We start from the raw sequence: 8884 nt of genomic DNA, 5'->3' as shown, positions 1-8884 counted from the left end.
CTACAAAAAGTATCATCCAGGCCAGACGCCATGGCTTACACCTGTAACCCCAGCACTTTGGGAGGCAAGGAGGGCGGATTGTATGAGCCCGGGAGTTTCAGACCAGGCTAGGCAACATAACGAGACCCTGTCTACCAAAAATACAAAAATTAGCCAGGTGTGGTAGTGTACATTTGCAGTCCTAGCTCCTTGGGAGGCTGAGGTGGGAGGATCACTTGAGTCCAGTAAACAGAGGTTACAGTGAGTTGAGATCACACAGATTAGGCCACTGCGCTCCAGCTTGGGTGACAGAGTGAGACCCCCTCTCTCTCTCTCTCTCTCTCTCTCACACACACACACACACACACACACACACTCACAAAAGTGTCATTCAAATGAATGGCATTGTGTCCTTAATTGACTTTTTTTTTTAACTGATAAGAAGCGAGTATAAATAGCTATAGCAACTGGAGTTAGATCATGCTATTCAATCACGTGCTGTTGTTACAAAATATGAAAAATCTGAAAATAAATGTTTACATGATAGATGAATGACAGAAAATTTACTACTTAAGGCATTCACACAAGGTTATTACATTTGTAATTCAAAGGAAGGCTTACAAGCACATATATCAAGTTCAGGAATTTGGGGTTTTTTTGTTTGTTCTAAGAAATTTTTAGAATAGTCTTTATGTAATCTTCCTCTACTCTATCATGCTATTTTCAGGTAAAAACACTGCATTAAATATCAAGTAAATGGTTATCACTGTATTCAGAGTAACTGGAAAATAAAAATGCTTATGGTATGATGTAGATAAAGATCTTATGGTTAACTGAAGTAGAAACCAAGAGAAAATTTAAAATAAAAAAAGGTCTTTTTTGTTGCTTTAGTTTCTTTTAATCTCAGGGAATTTTTAAATTTTTAATTTATTCTGGGCACTTGGGATACATCAGTTGAACAAAAGAGACAAAAATCCCAACTTCTACTGGGAAAGCAGACACTAAAAGATAAACACATCAAATAAATACAAGGGTACCTCAGTGTTCGAGGGGGATTGGTTCTAGGACCCCTACCAATACCCAAATCCTCTCAGGTATCTTATATAAAATGATATAGTATTTGCACATAACTCACATATATCCTCCTGTATACTTTAAATTATCTCTAGATTACTTATGATACAATGTAAGTGCTATGTAAATAGCTGTTACACTGTATTGGTTTTACTTGTATTTTTAAATTGTTGTGTTGTTTCTTTTTTCCCAAATATTTCCCTCTGTGGTCGGTTGAATCCAGAAACGCAGAACCCATGGATGGGAGGGCTGACTGTACACTGTAAAGATTGTTACAAGGTGGGAGGTGTCATGGGAAGAAGGAAAAAGAGCAAGGTAGGAAAGATTGAGAATTTTTTTTTGGAAACAGGTCTCATTCTGTCACCCAAGCTGGAGTACAGTGGCCTGATGATGGCTCACTTAACCTCAAACTCTTGACCTCAGCCTCCAGAGTACCTGGGACTATAGGCAGGCACCACCACACCAAGCTAATTTTTTTTTTTTGGGGGTGGGTGGGTAGGGACAGGATCTCGCTATGTTGCCGAGTCTGTTCTCTTTCGAAGGTACAACCAACAAGCTTTCTTGACAGATTGTAAGTGAAAATGAGAGTATGAGACGAGTTATGGATGATATAAAGTTTTTGGCCTGAGCAACTAGAAATCCTCGCCATCAACCTAGAAGGAGAAGATCACATATTACTTATTCGAAGTAGCACAGGTTTGAGAGCTTACTTCAGTCGTATTAATACTCTTTTCTTTATACTTTTGACCTCACGATAAAGTTTTGTAGGCCTTTTGGTGGAGTAATGGCTGCTAGATAGGGCACTCATGTTTCTGCTTTGGGAGATATGTAAAATACACACCTAAAGAAGTCACAGCAGTCTAGTCACGTGTAATTTTGACCCATTTCAAATGCCAGGTGGATGTTCTCAGCCTTAAATTGTTAATGACTGATTCAACGATTCTGACTTTTACATGAAAAACCAGTGGTCTGAGGATGAGCTCATAAGATACCTCTCGTCCCACAACCGCTCAGCACCCACCCACCCTCGATTGGGCGCGACCACCGCCCCACAATGTGCTCAGACAGCGCCCCTCCGCGCGGATGTCCGCGGCCCGGGCCGAGGTGGCAAGAGGCTCCCGCCCGCTCCCGCCCAGGTTTGGTCGCCATCTTTCCGAGCGTCCTTTCCCGCGCGTGCTTCAGCCTGGCCCTCAAATTCCTAACCCGCGAGGCTCGAAACCTAGGGGTCCCGTCGCCTGCTGGCCGACCCGCCCATCCCGGAGGTACGGCTGGGGCGGGGCCGGGGCCGGGGGCGGGGCCACCGTGGCGGCTGCTGCAGCTGCGCAACGGCGCCCGCCCCTTCAGCCGCTTTGGGGGCGCGCGCCGCTTCTCGCTCCGCCCACTCCGCGCGCGAGCCTGAGCGGGGAGGGGGAGCCAGGAAGCTGCGAGCGCGTCGGGGAGCGCAGCTGCAGGCGTGGGGGCGGCAGGAACCGCGGAGCCGGCGCTGAGAGGGGCTGCGGCCGGAGCGGGCGGCGGAGACAAAGACGACGGTGAGTGCAATGCCAGCCCCAGTCGCGCGTCGGCCCCCAGGCCTCGCCCTCTCGGCCCCTTGGGCGGGGTCCCGAAGCCCCGAACCCTCGTTCCTGAGGGCTCTGGGGTGAGCGCGGCCCGGCCCTGCCAGCCGCGCGCTGCGGGCTGTGGGCAGAGCCTGCGGCTCCATTTTCAGGTCTGGGCGAGGTCCTCATGCCCTAGGACCCTGCCTTTGGTTTTTCTTCCATTCCCTCTGAGGAATGGTTACACACTCAGTTCAGAATTCACCGCAGGCGGACTGCTGAGGCAGCCGACTGACCGCCTGATGTGAAATGAAAAGACAGACCCCCTCCCCCCAACTTTTCAGGTCTGGAAGTCGGGAGGGTGGTGCAAGGGGCGGGCGGGGAGGGCCCGGGGTCTCTAGGCGAGGGTTTCAGGGAGCAGGGACACCTGGCTCCCGAGCCCGGACTCTCGGCTGAGGCGCACGACGCGTTCCGCCCTCTGGTCATGCCGCTGTTCGCCCCGAGCCCTGGGCGTGAAACCCCTTGGCCACCTAGTTGCGGGAGCTGAGCTACTCTTACAGGTTGTTTTACCCTGCGCTTGCTGCTTCACTTGCGATTTTAGGCACAGGTGTGGTAGGTAGCGGCTCCCTGATGCCGCATTAACAGCTGAAAAAGAGCCCCGATCCGCTGACTTCACTGTGTGAGACAACATTGGGGATTCCTCTTTAGCTTGCAGTTATTTTAAATGATGAGCTTTTTAAGGGGAATTTTGGGGGGTGATACGCAGTTTACAAATTTTAAATGGTTTGTTGAAGGGTCTGGCTTCTAGTACGTGCTCAGTAAAGTGTTTGTTGAATGAATGAACCTTGAAGCATCGGACAAAGCTTATCTCACATCTAGTAAAATTTAGGCACATATACCCTCTTGACTGATTAAGGAAAGAATATCGGCAAACAACATATATTTTTGATGCACGTTTGTTTTTGGTTTTCACCCTACATAACATACTGTTGATGAACAGTCGGTTCTTACTCTCAATACTATGAACATAGAAAATATGTATCAAATGTGGATTTTCTTTTTTGATTTGAGAGAAGTTGGTATACATTTTGTTTCTTAAAAACAGGCCTTATTTTTAATCTTTAAAAATAATGGAGAAGATAAAGAGGTAGTGAGATTCTATTTGACACCCAGCTTTCTGTTCATTATGAATAAAGAAGTTAATATGTTTTTGAGAAGGGATTGCTGTATGGTCTTGCTGCTTTTTTAGCGAGGGAGAACTCTAAATTTAGGGGGAAAATTAATGTTGCGTTAATACAATAAAATGTCACCATTTACTCAACAGATACTCATTAAGCACCTGTTATGTGCTGAGACCTGTGGTGCATACTGTTTCTGGGCACAAGCAAAATCCACAGTTATCCTTTTCTTAAACTTGAATGTAAAGTTCTTTCCTTATTATTGATGCCGCAAGTTAGAACTGTCTTAAACCCCTAGTGGCTATTTAAGTTGGGAAAGATGGCAGGTGAACTGCAGGAAGTGTAAATTCATAACTGTCTTTAAAGGTTAATAAGTAACTTTGTACAGCTAAGATTATTGGGTTAAGCTTTTATATTGTAAGTTTAATAGAATCTGTCTACTTTTTAAAATGAAAGGAGGAAGACATTTAATAAACTAGCATTTTTATTCTCTCCCTTGCCCCTGTTAGACTTTGGTACAGTGTATTTATTGACGGATAATGTCCTTCTGATTCTATTTTCTGTAAATAATCTTTGCAATAACATTTTCTATTTTTAAAAATCCCTGAAGATAAACAGTGGATTCCTTTCTATAAGAAATGTTTTAAAATAAAGTTCCATTTCAAGAATTTTATTTTGTCCTTGTATTCACCATTTACAAATAAATGTAATGTATAAACTTGATAGTGCTGAAAAGGGCAGGGCTATTAGTAATAATTTGAGGTTCCATATGTGGACTTATCCATGACTATTGCAACACTGATAAAACTGCTGACTAAAAAGAGGATGAGATTTGCAGTTTTGCATTTATTCTGAACATAAGGTTGCATTGCCTATTTTAATCTATTTATGTATGTTTAAAAAGCAGTAATACTTTATTTACTTCAGGAATCAGACTAATGTGCTCCAAAGTCAGTCTTGATCATTATGAAATAATGTAGATTATTAATTTTTTTTTTTTTACACTTAGCTTTGGAATTTAAGTGGACCCTTTGTTAATGCTTATAATAATACATTGTTAAAGATAATGTGTACATTCAAATAGAACTTTCAGATTTTGGACTTCCTGGCTATTAGCTTTTTTTTTTTTTTTTTTTTTTTTTTTGAGATGATGTCCACTCTGTCACCCAGGCTGGAGTGCAGTGGCAAAATCTAAGCTAACTGCAACCTCCACCGTTGGGGCTCAAGCTATTCTCATGCCTCAGCCTCCCATGTAGCTAGGATTAAAGACATGCACCACTACGCCCTAATTTTTGTATTTTCAGTAGAGAGGGGTTTCTCCATGCTGGCCAAATAGGTCTCGAACTCCTGGTCTCAAGTTATCTGCCTACTTCAGCCTCCCAAAGTGCGTTATTAGCTTTTTATAGTTGTTTCTAGGAATAATAAGGAAAATAATCCTTCAAATTTTAGTTGTGATACTTTCTATTTAAATGTACATTTAAGTTTTCTTTAAATGTATATTTCTGGGAGGAAGAGTTAGTTGACAGTGTACCACTGACAGTCTGGTGTTGAAGAGAAACCTAATTGTAAATAGTGATAGTGATGATAAAGAACAATGTAAGCAAGGTGTGATGTGTTAAGTAAAAAGGGTTTGGCTTTTTTTTTTTTTTTTTTTTTTTTTTTTGTAAGCTCATCATCAGAATTCTTGACAATCACCAGCTTCGACAGCTTAAAATATATTTTTCCAAGAAATGGGAACGCATAGTGAGTTTTTTTTTTTTGTACCTTAAAAATACTAGTAAGTGTTTTCCAAGTATTATTCCTTCCTTGGAGTAGTTCATAGTGTTTTGAGACTAAATAAATTTCACGATTATCTTGTTTTATAATTGCTGGAATATTTGAAATGTTGGTGTTTTCTTCATCAGGGTATGTGTGTCTGTTGGGGAGAGGGTAGTTCATTTTTTTTGTAAGAGCGTTTAGAATGATTTAGAAAGCATTTCTTTTTCCTCAGATGTAATTAATAAAGTGATTAAGAATGATACTAACATGGCATATTGCAGCTGTGCTCATTTGCCTGTAGATTGTGAGCATTTTAATTAAAAAAAGTTTATTTAAATACTTCAACTAATTTATCACATTATTTTCTGGGATAGGCTGCTATTATGTTTTTAAGTCCCAGTGGTCTTTCTTTTAAAATCATGAAAGAGTTTATTTAGGTTCCTCACCTGCTTTAAGATGAGTCTGAGATATATTAAGGTTTTATAAGATTTTTTCACAATTAAAAATGCATATTGGTGGCTGGGCGCGGTGGCTCACGCCTGTAATTCCAGCACTTTGGGAGACCCAGGTGGGCGGATCACCTGAGGTCAGGAGTTGGAGACTTGCCTGGCCAACATGGCAAAACTCTGTCTCTACTAAAAGTACAAAAATTAGCCGGTCGTGGTGGTGGGAGCCTGTAATCCCAGCCACTCAAGAGGCTGAGGTAGGAGAATCGCTTGAATCTGGGAGATGGAGATTAAAGTAAGCTGAGATTGCACCAGTGCACTGCAGCCTGGGCAGCAAGAGTAAGACTCCATCTCAAAAAAAAAAAACTTACTGGTTTTGATCTGCTGTATTCTTATTCTCATTCTTATTCAGTTTTCTTGAATGAAATGTTTTCACGTTTTATTGAATATTGAATGTTAGTAATGTTTTAGGTCTGTCTCAGAGGGGAACATTATAGTTTCCCTGTGCCTTCTAGAGAGGAACTTAACCGTATGCTTATTCTTAATACTTACTTGCTAGTTAGGTGAGGGCATTTTTTTCTGATTATTTTCATACTACCTGGAAAAACTTGGAATTTAGCTTTTTAATTATTAATTTTGTGGATCCTGCTACCTCAGTTCAAAGCTTAAGTGTACTTGAATCTTTCTATAATGCTAACAAATAATGAACAGTGCAGGATTTAGCTGAGACTGCTCTGGGCCCCCATTCCAAAGGGAGTTCCTGAATTAAAATGCCAGAGAGACTTGGTAATAAGTTGTCTTTATCCTGACATTGTAAAGTACCTGTAAATGTATTTTAGTCAAATGGACTACTGTGGTAAAACACACTCCCTCTTTTTCCTAGAAAGTATTAGGTAAGTTCATATTAAATCTAGGTACCTTTGAAAGTGACTAAATGATGAGCCCTGATATATCTATTTTGTTGCTTATCCACTTAGAAACTCATGCTATGATTTTATATGAAATCTGCATGATTGAATTTTTATATCTTGTACTAAAACATAAAATTAATGGCTGGGCATGGTAGCTCACGCCTGTAATCCCAGCACTTTGGAAGGTCAAGGTGGGCAGATCACCTAAGGTCAGGAGTTCGAGACCAGCCTGGCCTGTGAAACCTTGTCTCTACTAAAAATACGAAAATTAGCGTGGTGGTACATGCCTATAATCCCAGCTATTTGGGAAGCTGAGGCAGGAGAATCACTTGAACCCAGGAGGCAGAGGTTGCAGTGAGCTGAGATGGTGCCCCTGGACTCCAGCCTGGGCGACAGAGCAAGACACTGTCTCAAAAAAAAAAAAAAAAAAAAAAAAAAAAAACCCCAAATTATTTTTGTTTCATTTGACTTAATAAAAAATCGACTTTCACTTTTTGCTTGGTAAAGCAAAAATGGATTTTGACTACATTCAGTGTTGTGTATATTTTACACCCTATGTATAGTGGGAGTTTATGGGTATCTGTGGAACTTGATAAGGTTTAAGGAGAAAACAACACTCACTGTGCCTCCAAAACACTCTCTGTAGATTAAGTCTTCTTCTGCTTCTAGATGAGCTCTTAGCATGATCAGATAGGTTTTTAAGTCACTTTTAGGTAATAAAAAGTCTTCTGGTCACTTGTCAATAATAGTCTTATTTTAGTCATTAGAAGGTACAGTATAGTAGTGTTCAAACTCTACATTTCAGAACTTTTCTTTGGCTCAAAACTGCTTTGAACCTAGAAGCTTATTTTGGAGGAAGAGTCCTAGTTGGCTTCTCTTTTACTTTGCCAGATCCTCTTCAATGTGGTATCCTTTACCACTTCAGGATGCAGCTCAGTGGATAAAATATTTGGGGGTGGGAGGGAGGGTGGGGGAAGGTATAGTTTTATTGTGGCTCATCTGTGATCTGGCATTTTTGCCTTCTGATTTGGCCAGGTTGCACAAAGCTGACTCTTTCTTCAGGAGTGCTGGAAATAGTTGAGGATTCTATGTCTGGGAACCTTCAGCTATAATTCCTGTGATACAGTTCTTCCCCAACTTCAGTTTAGCCTTCCAGTCTCCTTCATCTTGAATGCTTACTTTGCCCAAGGTGAGATTTTTCTTTAGTTTTTTAGATAGGTAACATTTTAACCAGAACTGCCCATGCTTTATTAAGGATATTTCATAGACATAATTTCAGTAATTCCACTGGATTTCAATATCCTGTCTTAACAACTTCTTCCATAAAATACAGGAGACCCTCCAGATCAGCAGGTTTCACATTTGAGGATTCAACCAGCCATGTATCAAAAATATTTAAAAAGAAAAAACAGAACAACAAAGTAAAAAGCTACAGTATAACAACTATATGTGGCATTTACATTTTATTAGGTATACATAGTCTAGAGATGATTTAAAGTATACAGGTGAATGTGTCTAGGTTATATTCAGATACCATGCCATTTTATGTATGTAAGGGACTTGAGCATCTGGGGATTTGGGAGGGGGCGGGGTTCCTGGAATCAATCACCCATGCATACCGAGGAATGGCTGTAAAAGCCCTCTTCAGCAGTACTTCTGTATGTCTGCGATCTGTAATCCATTGCTGCTGCCATCTCTTTGCTGTTCCAAGACCACCTCCTTCCACGTCCTCACTTATTTATCCTGCCATAAATCTATGGTCCACTATTATAATTTTTACTTTTCATACATATTCAGCTCCCTTGCAGCACTCTTCTATTGTAATTCAGCTGGCCAAACCTCCACTCTTTGTATACACTTCTCCATCTGTTCCAGCCTACACCGGGGTTGTTGAGCATCCTTTGAGGAAAACACACACAAGCTGACCCGGCTCTCCCTTTAAATTCATGACCACTGACCTAAGGAGAGTCCTTTGTGCTGCTGGTCCTTTTTTTTTTTTTTTTTTT

General features: G+C 41.2%; 1 protein-coding gene across 6 annotated transcripts in view; it reads left to right on the top strand.

Annotated features, from left to right (window-relative positions):
* The first annotated feature begins 2409 nt into the window (after window positions 1-2409).
* The window catches only part of CDC42SE2 (CDC42 small effector 2), a 96078-nt gene continuing 89603 nt past the window's right edge, over window positions 2410-8884 (top strand). For 4 of the 6 annotated variants that reach the window (XM_032260554.1, XM_032260505.1, XM_032260432.1 and 1 more), the window contains exon 1: window positions 2410-2582. The gene's annotated coding sequence lies outside the window, so the exon portion shown is untranslated. The remainder of the gene's footprint in view (window positions 2583-8884) is intronic. The other 2 variants (XM_032260621.1, XM_032260324.1) reach the window with 1 other exon arrangement.

Source organism: Sapajus apella, unplaced genomic scaffold (assembly GCF_009761245.1).
Source record: "Sapajus apella isolate SASKATOON/1434 unplaced genomic scaffold, GSC_monkey_1.0 scaffold1, whole genome shotgun sequence".
Classification (NCBI taxonomy): Eukaryota; Metazoa; Chordata; class Mammalia; order Primates; family Cebidae; genus Sapajus; species Sapajus apella.
This window is presented reverse-complemented; position numbering and strand designations above follow the sequence as displayed.